The 13,107-nt window shown below is 48.5% G+C and overlaps 1 long non-coding RNA gene across 1 annotated transcript; it reads right to left on the bottom strand.

The window, feature by feature from the left end:
• Positions 1 to 943: 943 nt before the first annotated feature.
• LOC107185187 lies at positions 944 to 12,342 on the bottom strand. The gene is made up of 2 exons (XR_001516107.1): positions 11,752 to 12,342; positions 944 to 1,136 (listed from the first exon to the last, which is right to left on the bottom strand). It is a non-coding gene; the product is annotated as an uncharacterized LOC107185187 (long non-coding RNA).
• Between the last annotated feature and the right edge of the window lie 765 nt (positions 12,343 to 13,107).

Here is a 13,107-nt window from a genome sequence, read left to right on the forward strand (position 1 = left end):
CTTACCCATTCCTGGTTGGGAAACGTGAATTAGCACATTATCTGGCTCTAGGACACAACAATCTCCATAAACACTTGTGAATGGATTGGTGGGAGTGGGCGTGGTGGGGGGTGAGTGGGAACAGGATGCTGATGTAGCTGCAGGGTTTTGTTGATCTCGGGAAAATGACCGAGCCTCTGTGACTCAGAGACGTGGGCTGTAGGGACAGGGTGGCCAGTTCTCGTGGGCTAGGACATCCAGGAGGAACACTAGGAACAAGATGAAACATTGCCGAGTCCAGAGCCGTAATTAAGGCAGGGTACTCATCAGATGGCCAAGGTGCCCATGACCCAGAAGAACTGGGTTTCCAAGGTGCAAATGACTACAGAGGAACAGGTTTCCAGGCCCAGGTGACTCAGATAGGGTTGGGCTCCGGAACTCGGGAAGGGGAAGTGCCAGGTAAGAAAACAATCAGCATCAGCAAGGCTTCTGCCCCAGTGGCCAGCCAGCCACATGCCGAAACCCTCCATTGACTTAGCAGCCAGGGCAGCCTACAGTTTCCTAGGGAACCAAGAGCCGGTTTGTGGTGCAGCTCAGCATGGAGCCGGGACAGTTTATGAGGGCCAGATGGCCGGCCGCCGGCCGGATGTTGCTAGTGTGGCAGGGTCGGTGGCTGAGGGTCTTGGGGAAAGACTCAGCACAGGGCTGGGAAGGTCTGAGGAAGGCCAGACTCTCACATTGGCCACCAAGGAGACCAGAGATGGGTGTCAGTGTAGATAGGAGAGCACAGGACCAGAGCCCGGTGAGCAGGCGACGCCAGGGGCCATTTGGTTCTGCAAGTCAAAAGGGCAAAGGGAGGCTAGACTTCGGGTGGTGAGCACTCAATACAACATACAGGTGATGTATTAGAGAATTGCACATTTGAAACCTATACCATTTTATGAACCAATGTAATCCCAATAAATTCAATAAAAATATTTTTTATTTTTTTGAAAAAGCGAGCTAAATAGGGACTGGGAGTGACCACATGGTTGGCATCTGGGTCAAAAATATCATTGGTCCCAGGAGAGCAGGAATCTTATCTCGCTTTCTCTGCTGTGTCTGACTGGGAGCAAGGGTCACAGAGGTCAGACTGGGAGCTGGAGTCAGAGGGCGACCTGGAGGACAGGGTCACAGCTGTTTCAGCCTCAGAGAGAGTTCCAGCCAGACACCTGGCCACGACGTCTTTAGTGTATTTCCTACGACTGAAACCTATGTGATGCACGGAGAGTAAAACATAGCAAAGGGTAAACATGCAAACAGTCACGGTACTGGGCTGAGATACTGCCGAAGGCTGGATCCCAGCACCTGGGACACCTAATGCAGGTGGAGAAGGTGAGGCAGCTGGTCGGAATGCCGGTTGCTAAGCAGACCAGGGAGGGGCCATCCGTGGAAGCTGAGGGGCCAGGAACGAATCTCTAGACCCGACTTGTCCCGAGGAGGCAGGAAATGACTGCAACTGAACCAAATCACCAGTCATTTTCTGTCTTATCTTACTCGGTAGATATGTAGAGTCGAGGACTTCGGAGCATGCGTGCCAGCGGTCGGAATTAGGCTGAGTTGTATAACAGGGAAGGAAACCTATTGTCATACACGGTTGCAGATGGGCCTAAAAGGCTCTGTCTGTTGGATTTTCTGCCTGATGCAGCAAGACCTGGGAAGGAGGCACACACATCTGGGCAGTGACTGGAGGGGCTGCCAGCCAGGGAGGCCTGGGCTGCTTATGGTCAGGAACCTGAGCTACATGTGCAGGCAGTGAGGCCCTGCCACCAGCAGCAAGGGCCACTGGACTCAGGCTCCTGGGAGCTCTGGGCACGAAGCCTGTGACATAGTTGGGAGGGGGGGGCAGCTCAGGGCCTACAGGTAGAGAGCAGGGAGACCAGTTAGAGACCTGGGCAGGCCAGGTATAGGCGGGAGGCAAGCATGACAAGGCGCCTGCCCATGGTTCCTCATTTTCTGTAATATCATATGTGGCTCCTCTTAAGGAGTTTCAAGGCTCCCCATTACCACCACCACCATCATCACCATATTCATCAAAGTACTATTTATTGGGTACTTCCCACTTACTCAATTTCCTCACTTAATTCTCATAAAACACTGTAAGGCAGGAATTGTTGTGAGAAAACTGAGGTCTGAGAGGTTAAATGACTTACCAAAGGTCATTGTTACTAGGCCATTTCCTGGTCAGTGGCAGAGCCAGACTGTGAATCGAGGTCTGATGTCAGGTACCCTGGAGGTGAGGAACACAGACTCACTAGTCGTGTGGCTGTGGTCAGCCCTATGACTCAGTTTTCTCATCTGTAAAATGGGCATGGTGGCGATGGTAGAAATACCTCATAAGATACTATTGAGGAGCAAGTGAGGGACTATAAACTCTAACTTCCATACTTGAGGAGTAGGTTTGCCTGACTTAGCAGATAAATATGCAAGATGCTCAGTTCAATTTGAGTTTCTGATAAACAAGGGATACTATTTTAGAACAAAAGGGATTGAAATATTTGGGCCATACTTATACTAAAAATTAAATTCCGAATGAACTGGGCATCCTGTCTGTTGCCTGGCAGCCCGTAGAGGAGGAGCGCTCTCTGCTCCAGTGGGGATGGTTTTCTCTCTGGTCTCCCTGCCTCCACCCTGCCTCTGGTCCTGCATGTTCATGCCCCACCCCCTCGCCTCACCCCTTCTCCTGGCCCCCAGGCCTGTCCTTCCTTCCAGCCTCCTCCTGGGGTTCCTCGCAGCCCTCCCTGCACTCAGAGTCCCTAGCACAGAACATAGCCCTGAATCGTCCGGCCTGTCAGGTGAGTGAACGTGCTAACTGCGCTCCCCGCACCTGTCACACAGGGCTCTGCCTTCCGTGTCCGGAGCGTGCACAGGTTTCAGTATAAACCAGCTGTGTGAGCAGTTGCAGAAATGAAACCAGCTCTGAGGGAGCCACTACTATTCTCTCGCACGGCTGGGTGGTGCTGTCAGAGTGAACCAGAACCTGAGGGGGAGGGGGGGGCCCAGAGGACCCCAGCCAGCCCCGCCCTCCGCAGCGGCAGCCCCGCCCACACCCCCACCCCGACAACACACAGAGGGTGTGGCTTGGGTAGAAGCTGTTGTTTCTTCTCAGCCAAGGAAGTAGCACCCAGCGCCCCACCCTTTAGCTGCCAGGAGGAAATGACAACCAGCCCAGGGACCTAACTTAGAACCGACAGAACAGCAGGCAGGATGCCAACAAAGGGCTCTTACAACTTTGTTATGCTTCATCTCAGGTGGCATCAGGCCTGTGCCAGGGCCTGCCTGGCTTCTTCCCTGTGCCCTGGGCCAGGATGGCCTCCCTGTGTCCTCGGAGGGACACACTGACCCTTGATACCCTGTCCTTGCTGCTCTTGTCCTTCCCTGGCAGCGGCACGTGTCCCAGGCTGTGCCCTGCCCCCACATCGCCTGTGCTGTGGTTCGAAAGCCGCGCTTCTCGCACGAGTGAGCCTGGGCCACAGGGCGGGCTGTGAGAACAGCGTCGCAGGGCCTCACCCCTGCCTTTTCCGATTCTGCAGTTCCGGGCCGGGGCCCTAGAATGGGCATTCCCACCACGTTCCCAGGCGTTGCACTCTGAGCCCCACTGTTTCTGGGTCAGCAGGAGTTGAGGCTCTGAGAGGCACCAATGACCCTCGGTGCTCTAGGAAGAGGGGGGACCCCAAGCCAAGGCGACAGTCCTCTGCAGGCCCATTTATTGTGGCTGGTGTCCTGGTAGCAGGGACCTGACCGGTAGGTATGGTCGTTGCGATCGGTTATCCTGCCTGGAGTTCCATAACAGGCAAGGCCCGGTGGCGGACACTTAGAGAAGGACGAGTCTCCCCACAGGGCAGTGACTGCCATCCAGTGCAGAGGCAAAATGACAAGTACAGGCAATGGCTACTCATTGGTTATGTCATCACACCCCTCAGAAGTGCCTTCTGTGGGTGCTGCTGGGATGGTGGCTGACGGCTCCAAGTTGAGTCTCTTTTCAGGAACTTACCTTCCTTGCTCCAGGTCACCTTCTTTCCCCCGGGGAAGCCCACACCCAGTAACTGGTCAGTGTCAGGGTAGGGCCCCCGTTTTTACTCTGAAGGGCAGTCCCAGCTCCTGAGCTCCCCACAGGGTTGCTGAGGCCTTTGTGGCCTCATCACGGCTCAGCCTCTGGCGCTGCCTGAGCTGCTCCCTTCACGCCCCATCAGCGATTGAACCTGGGATTCCCAGTGAACTTCCTGTGTGCCGGGGTCTGTCTCGGTCTGTTTGCCTGGGGACCGAGACACCTACTCGTCCCTCAGTCTGGAAAGCTGGTACAGGTGAGAAAAGCTTCTAGAAGTCAGAGGAGGGCCCTGGCATCAGGACCTGGTATACACAGGGAGGAGGGCATTGATGGGCTCGACTGCCTGTCCCCACCCTGGCTCGCACTGGCTCCTTGCTCTGTGCCCCCAGTAGCCGGCTCTGAGGTTCATAGCTTGCTGTCTCCTTTGACCTTGACCCCTGCCTGTCTGCTCACCTCCCTTCCACCTGGACTCCTGCTCCCCTCACACCCTTCCTTATACTAACTCATCTCTCAGCTGTGACCTTTTGTCATCCCTATAAAAGCCACTTGAGTAGATGCCATCTTCAAGAAGAGATACAGCCCTGACCGGTTTGGCTCCGTGGCTAGAGCGTCGGCCTGCGATCTGAAAGGTCCCAGGTTCGATTCCATGTACCTTGGTTGCGGGCACATCCCCAGTTGGGGGTGTGCAGAAGGCAGCTGATAGATGTTTCTCTTTCATCGATGTTTCTAACTCTCTATTCCTCTCTGTAAAAAATCAATAAAATATTTTTTTTAAAAAGGAAGAGATACAAAGAATAGAATGTCTGGGGGAGAAATGACACTGAAATTCTATAGTGAATCTTGGTAGGGGTCCCCTGATAATGTGCTCAGAGAGTTTACAAAAAGCAAAGAAGTTCTTTAAAGTTTGATGTGAGGTGCCCAAAGGGCTTCTAGATGTGAGGATGGTTGTCCTTGGTAAGCATGCCTACGGCGTTCAACTTGGGGAACTCCCTGAAGGAGCCAGGCACACAGTGAGGGGCCATGGAGGGGCCAGGCTGAGCCTCTCTGCCAGTCATTTCTAAGTGATACACTGATGACATCAGCTCACTCTGAGACTGAAAATATCCCACCATGTTTCCCCAAGGCCTTTGCAAGTCGTTGGCTCTGGCGACCTCAGAGGCTCCCAAACCCTGCGGAAAAGGAAAAGGTTTGTCTGGAAAGTGCATCTGAAACGAATCGAATGTGCCCCCACCCTGAAAGATTTCCTAACCCTCTCACTAATGGGGAGACTTAGCGTCCTCTCCTTCTGAACGGCACTGTCCCCGAGTCCTCCTCCCAAACGCCAGGCACAGCTCCTGCAGCTCGTTAGTACTTTTACTTCTTTCCGAGTCTCTCTCCCGCCTGTGGATCCTCAAGTTCATAGGCCACGAGTGTTTTTACGTCCCTGAGCACAGTGCCTGCCTCATCGGAAGCAGTTAGTCAATACTGTTGAGTGAACAAACAAATTACATATATTTGTTCCACAAAGAACCTAGCATGGGAAAGGCAGGGCAATTTCTTCTAGCTTGGACAAAACTTGATTCTTCCAAAATCCTTGAAGGTGATAAAAAAAAAAAAAGGTCACATAAGAAAGCAGAGATTTGTGTTAGTGGCAGCACACAAGACAAGCCTGGCAAGAGCACTGGAAAAAAGATGTTCTCTGCGAACCTGGCTGGTTTTATTCTCGGCTCCTCTTCTGGAAACCAGGGCTTCTGTATCTTTCTGACACGGAGGAGCTCACTGAGTGCAGGGAACATAATGACTTTCTTTGTTTTACTCTAAGGCTGACTTTCTGCCCCACTTCTTAGATTTTGTCTGTTCTCATAAGAGGCAAAAACTGACAGCTTGGATTCCTTCAGCATCTTGTAGCACCATTCACAACAAGAATTCGAAACATGTAACCTTAAAGTGAACTGATAGGTTTATAGTTAATGCTTGGGGGAGCTCTGCTCTTAGAGTTATTATATAAAAATTCTACGAGAAAGTTGCACGTAGTACAATTTAATGTTCCCTAACATCAAAGTGATTTCATTCTTTTAAAGGGCACTTACGCATCTTTTCCATTTAATATATTTCTCATTCCTTCAAGTTTCCCCATTCATTTATTTTCTAGAAAAGTTGGCTTTACCATGTCTTCAACTTTTCGTAACAATCTACCACTCTACCCTCATAATTTGTTTAAAATAAAACGAAATCATTAAAGGATCATGCGAGGAGAAAGTTCTGGAAAATAGAATAATAATAGCTCAGATTTAGTGAGATTGACTAAGTACCAGGGACCTTCCCTTTACCTCTGACCTCACTGAATCGTCACCACCATTTCCTGAGGCTGGTGCTAAGAAACTCAGTCTCACCTTGCGTATGGCGGTCTTGCTCATGGAGTTAGGTGGTAGGGCCAGGATGCAAACTCTGGTGTGTAACTCTGGGCACCTGTGCTCTCAGCTACCATAGCATCCTGCCTACCTTCCATGACCGAGATGAAAAAGCGGGGAAAGGGGCGCTTGCTTAAACCCTGTCAATGGGGACTGAGATATTATTGCCACAGAAGATGTTCGCCTGTGTTTGGCTGAGCTTATTGATATGACACTTGGCTATCTCCAGTCTCAGAGAAACCAGTGTTTAACGTAGGAAAAATAGGATCTCTCTCACTCTCTCTCTCTTCTGTTGCTATGTATTTTAAGGTTTCTTTTGGATTCTCATCAAAAGAGAATTTCTTCTATTTTTGCTTGGTAGACTCTTGAACGTCCTTCCTCCCCCAGTCTCCAACCCCCCAATACTCCCAGACAGCCACCAAAAGCAATTGAGAGGTCAGAGGTCAAGGCAGGAGTCAAAGGACACCAGTCTGGTTCCCTGAACAAAGGTTGAGGGTCAGACATTGAAAACTGAAAGGGTGATGAAAACCTCTGCATTCGTGAGCCAATTCATTGGCCCCTGCTCCTGGGGAGCGAGTGCAGAACACCCGGATCCTGTGGGCAGAGCCAACAAAACGCTGGCTAAGGTGAAACCATCACAGAGAGGCAGAGCTTTCCAGAAACAAGATTTGCTTCTCAGAGCCCTGCTATTATCGTGTTCATACATTCCACTCACCATTCCAAGCAGCGCTCGTGGTCTGCTGTCTGTGAGCAGGGCACCAGGAGGAGGGAGGGAAGGGCATTTTATTCACGAAGTCAAAAGACTTGGGATGTCCCTTCCTCCACGTGGTGTAGTGGGGTGTCGCCTCAGAGGGCTGAGCACCTGTGACCTCTCAGGTTTGGTCTCCCTGCCTCCCATCAGTTATTTCAGACTAGACTCACTAGCCCTCACTCCCTTCTTTCCCTGATGGGAGTAATTTTTGTTCTGGAAAGAGAACTTTGGTGCCTGCCAACTTAGGGCAACTCACACCTCAAAAGCTTATCGTGCCTTTGCCAGTTTGGCTCAATGGATAGAGCGTCGGCCTGTGGACAGAGGGTTCTGGGTTCGATTCCAGTCAAGAGCATGTTCCTTGGCTCAGGCTCGATTCCCAGCCCCGGTGGAGGTGTGTGTAGGAGGCAACCAATTGATGTATCTCCCTCACATCAATGTTTTTTTCTCTCTGTCTTTCCCTTCCCTTTCACTCTTTCTAAAAATATAAAAAATAAAAAATAAACCAATGGAAAAATATTTTCAGGCGAGGACTAACAAAAAACAAACAAACAAACAAACAAAAAGCTGATGGGGTTCAGGCCCTGTATTCAGACTCTGCTTGTGCAGACTCCTCCAGTGGCCTCCTGAGGAAGGCCTTGGTAAGCAGCTGCCCCTCCCTGCCCAGCAGCGGCTGGCTGCTCTCTTAAGAGTAAAGGGGATGGGTTCTCTGAGAATCTGTGTGGTCCTTGACTCTTTATCACCAATTCGCTGGTATGCATTCAAACGTGTTTACTGAGTTAATACTAACAGTAATAGCAACAAAAATAGTCATAAATGTATTCAGAAAGAGAATAATATATTCATGAGAGAGGATGATTATACAGCCCAAGGTGGGAGCTTATGTGTGAACTGGTTTTTTCTTTGTATTTTTCTGTAGTTAAAACATTTTCTGTGATAAGCAGATTAATTTTAAAACCAGAAAATAAAAATACTATTTTAAAATGCAATCGATTACTTATGAACAAAGCACTCTTTATAGCATGGTGTAGAGATAGATTTCTGCCCAAGGAGCAGGATTACCTTCCCACCTAAAACCAGGCAAAATATATACCAGTAAGTACAGTTTTCAGACATTTTACAACATGCAATGCAAGACAGTGATACCTGAAAGAATAGAAACAAGAGAGGGATTCCATGAAGTATCCCCAGATGACTACCTGGAGAGAGTTTCAATCTGCAGAGAGCGGGGGAGGAACCCAGATGAGCCCAGTGGTGCCTGAATTGAGGGAGCTGATGTGAGATTAGGGAGACTATCATAGTTAATTTTATGTCAGCCTGGGTAGGCCAGAATACCCAGATATTTCTGGATGTTCCTATGAAAACATTTGCTTTGGACTGAATGTTTGTGTCCCCCCTAATTCATATGTTGAAGCCCTAATCCCCGATGTGATGGTGTTTGGAGGAGGGGCTCTGGGAGGTGATTAACTCACGAGTGTGGACCTCCATGATGGGATTAGTGCCTCAAAAGAAGAGACACTAGACGATTTCTCTCTCTGCCATGTGAGGACACAGCAATAAGGCATCCATCTGTAAACCAGAAAGTGGGCTCTTGCCCTGAGCAGTGGCTCAGTGGTTAGAGTGTTGGCCTGCACTCTAACCACTATTCCCAGTCAAGGGCACAAACCTGGGTTGCAGGTTCGATTTCCAGCCCTAGTTGGGGCATGTATGGGAGGCAATCAATCGATGCCTCTCTCCCTCTCTCTTCCTCTATTTCTCTCTCCCCCTCTCTCTCTCCTCACTCTCCTTCCCTCCTTTCCACTCTCTCTAAAAATCGATGGAAAAAATATCCTCAGGTGAGGATTAACAAAAAAAAATTTTTTTTTTAAATAACAGAAAGTGGGCTCTCATCAGGAACAAAATTGGCCAGAACCTTGATTTTGGACTTCCTAGCCTCCCGACTGTGAGAAGTAAATGTTTGTTGTTTCAGATACCCAGTTTATGGTGTTTGATTTAGCAGCATGAGCTGACTAAGACAGTATTTTTTGGATGGAATTGACGTTTACATGGGTGGACTTTGAGAAAGCAGATTGCCCGCCATGATGTGGGTGGGCCTGAAACAAATAGTCGAAGGCTAGAAAAAGATCAACTTCTCCCAAGAAAGAGGGAATTCTGCCAGCAGACGGTTTTTGGGCTTGAGCTGCAACATCAACTCTTCCCTGGATGTCCAGCCTGCCAGGCTACCCTGCAGATTTTCGAATTTGTAAAAACAACCACAACAATCCATTTTTTAACTCAGGGGAGAATGGAGACCCACTGAAGCTTCATGGGCAGGGCAGCAGGGGTCAGTAAGTTGCTATTGGAAGATGCCTTGGGCTGAACTGGCGAAGTGAAAGCCTAAAGCTCCATGTAAGGGGCTTGGAGGAGCCGAGGGGGCTCTCTGAGGGGAGAGGATGGGCTCTGTGGAGTCAGAGGGTGGAAAGAATGAGGAGTCAGCAAGAAGACCAGGCCAAGGAGAAGGTGTGGAGGGAAAGGGCCGTGCAGACATTAGCTGGTATAGTAACGAGGGGAACCAGGGGCGCCACAAGGCAAAGAAGATGAATTCTTTTAGGCAGGGGGTCATCACCATTGTGCATCGAGCAGAATGAGCATGGGCAACAGGCCCTTGTGAAGCATCAAGAGGCCATTGGTGCCATTCCAGGAGCCATTTCAGTAATGTCACTGCAGATTCAGGGGTGGTCCCAACCAGCAGCCAAGGGATGGGAGAGGGACGGGCAATGAGGAGATGGAGGGGTCGAAGTTCCTCGTGAAAGAAGGGACGGTTAAGGTAGCTCCTTTGGCAGCGACGGGCTCAGGCGCAACTTGTTTAGAATTGCTTCTGGTTTTGTTGTCATTTTCTCCACATCAGACATTCCTTGAGCAGTTACTGCCATCAGACACGGCTAGGCAGCATACAGGGAAGCAAGGGGTTAATGGGGAGCTGGAGAGAAGGCTGCGCAAGCAAAGAAGTGGGGTGAGGCACAGACAGGGTTGGCCAGAGGAGGGAGGGCCGGGGTTGTATAATCACCGGTGAAGGGCTCGCCTGCTGCTTCTGAGTCCAGAAAGGAGAGAAAGTCTGGGAGATGCAGGGAACTCTGAGGGTGAACAAGTGTGGCCTCCTTCCGCCCTGTGAGTCATGAGGGTTTCCCGGAAGCATTTCCTGCTCTTGGTCCCAGGCTGCTTGGCCTTGTTCCCTGGGTCCTGATTGTTGGTCCCTGAACTTGTGGCCGTGCTCTGTCTGCCTACTTGTTCTCATGGCAATTTCTGACCCGAAGGGATTCCAGGATGTGAGGGAAAGGTATGTTTGGGGCTGGAAAGAAGGCCTCCTTGTAAAAGTCTCCTGGGGACATGTAATTTAAACTTTTGTTGCTGACGAGAGCTTGCTCCTCATTTTCCTGAATGACTCAAATGTTCGCTGCAGACAATGGCAGAGTGTATCTTGCTTGAATCATTGGATTTCTGTTATTTTTGTAAGCTGTGGGTGGGCAATATGACTCAGTATTTTTCCGAGAGATGTGAAAATTATATTCCCTGTTTTGGATTATTTCATGCTAAGATCTGGAACATTTTTTTTTTTGAATTTCAAATCTTGGAGCTTGGAGAATTTTTGTTGTTGTTTTGCCTCTCAACCATTTCAGAACTTTTCCAGATAAAATTTTAAAGGAAAATTAGTTAGCAATAGCTCAAAGTTATGAAGTATGTTTTGAATTGTAACTTGCTCTACATTTTTAAAATAGAAGATTTGCTAAATAGTGGTGTGATTGTCATCTGATTGTGAAAAAATTGGAGATGGTGGGATTAGTAGAGTCTTGAAAATCATTTAGTTCCATACCTTTTCTGAGGGTGAACAACCTCAGACTAGTTTTTCAGCTTCTGCATGGGCACCTCTCGCTGACCGCTGGGTTCTGGTGATGGAGCGCCTTTGGGTACCAAGCAGTATAGCTTCTGTACAGTACGTACTTTCATACCAAGCTAAAACCTGCCTCCCTGAAGCCATCATTCTGATCCCTGTTCTCTATGAATGTCTACTGGATTATTGTGTGACAGGATGGTAGTTTTAAAAATATTTACTGTTATTGCTCGATTGGAGTAGCTCAGTGGTTGAATGTCAACCTATGAACCAGGAGGTCACAGTTTGATTCCCGGTCAGGGCACATGCCCGGATTTCAGGATTGATTCCCAGTGGCAGTTGTGCAGGAGGCAGCCAATCAATGATTCTCTCTCATCATTGGTGTTTCTATCTCTCTCTCCCTCTCCCTTCCTCTCTGAAATAAAAATAAATAAATAAATAAATAATAAATAAAAATATTTACTGCTATAGTCGGGGATGTACAGTTCAGCATAGGGAGTACAGCCCATAGCTATGTATGGAGCCAGGTGGGTACTAGATCCATGGGGGTGGGGGTAAGACTTTGTAAATTATACAATTTTCTGAACAATATGCTATATACCTGAACTTAATATAAAATAATATTGAATGCCAACTGTAGTTGAAAAATAAAATAAATAAGAAAAGATAGAATACTTACTGCGGTATTTTCCATTTTGGTAATTGAGGTCCTTCCTCAGCGGTTTTGTTGAGTGTCGATGCTGGGACAAGAAGCTGCAGCTTGGTGTCTTCAGGAGGGGCAGTGTCTGCTGAAGCCCTAAACCCGATACCTCAGAATGTGACTGTATTTGGAGATGAGGTCTTTAAAGAGATGACTCAGGTATATCAGGGTCTTCGGGGTTAGGCTCTAATCCAACCTGTCCTTTTAAGAAGAGGAAATTTAAACACATGGATTGACACCCAGGGCACCTGTGCACAGAGGGACAGGAAGAGGCCGAGAGAGGGCAGCTGTCTTCAAGCCAAGAAAAGAGGCCTCAGAAGAAACCAAACCTGCCAACACCTTGATCTTGGACATCTAGCCTCCAGAAGTGTGAGTAAATTTCTGTTGTTAAAGACTCCCAGCCTATGGTACTTGGTTGTGGCAGCTGCAGCAGAATAACGCAGATTGGCACCTAAGAATAAGAAGGGCAGTTGCTTTCAGGTAGGAAGACAGGAAAGTGTGAAGTCTTTGGGTGTGTGTATGGAGAGCCCTCGGAGTAACACTGGCACAGAGGAAAGGAGAAACACATCAGATGCAAGTGCCCTCACTGTCCCCACCTCAGGTTCCCTAGCCTGCAGCCGTTGAGGGGCTATGGAAATACCCAGAAAGTTCTAGAGCAAAGGTGGACTAATGAAGCTAATGAAGCTTAAGTTTCAGGACCCCTGACTTGCTGGAGCTTCTTCCAATGTCGAGTGGGGCCCTAGCAAGATGTTCAGATGATTTTGTTTGCTAAAAATTTGCAAAAGATATTTTACATGCAATCGGTCAACACTGCCGTTTCTTTCCCTGTGACTTCCTTTGCATTATACTCTCCCTCTGATGAGTGATGCAGGAGTGGCCACAGGCATGCTGCCATCCAGCTAACAGAAAATTAAGTTGGGATTTCATTTGGTTTGGGTTTTGGGGACCTATTTATAAAGGTTGTAGTCAGACCTGTGTATATTTATGCTATGGCTAGCTATTTAGCAACTGGATTGGTAGCGTTAGCAGATTTCTGTGGTGTAAATACTCCACCAAAGCCTATTTCAAGCTGTCAGTGTGACATCACTGCCTACGGAGCTGGGAAAACTCTACACCATTATATACTATTTGCATCATATAAACACAGTAGATATAAATAACCCCAAGAGCAGAGTAATGGCAAATTGTGGTGGAAATCATTGGGAAATGATGGGTTTCAAGTATTTATTATTTGTGTTTTTAGTATTACTTATTTACTTGTAAGTTTATATTATTTAATTTTTAATAAATAATGTCTATGTTTAACAACTGCCTCTCAAAACTCCTGGGAAGCTA

Source organism: Myotis davidii, unplaced genomic scaffold (genome assembly GCF_000327345.1).
Source record: "Myotis davidii unplaced genomic scaffold, ASM32734v1 scaffold329, whole genome shotgun sequence".
NCBI classification, from domain to species: domain Eukaryota; kingdom Metazoa; phylum Chordata; class Mammalia; order Chiroptera; family Vespertilionidae; genus Myotis; species Myotis davidii.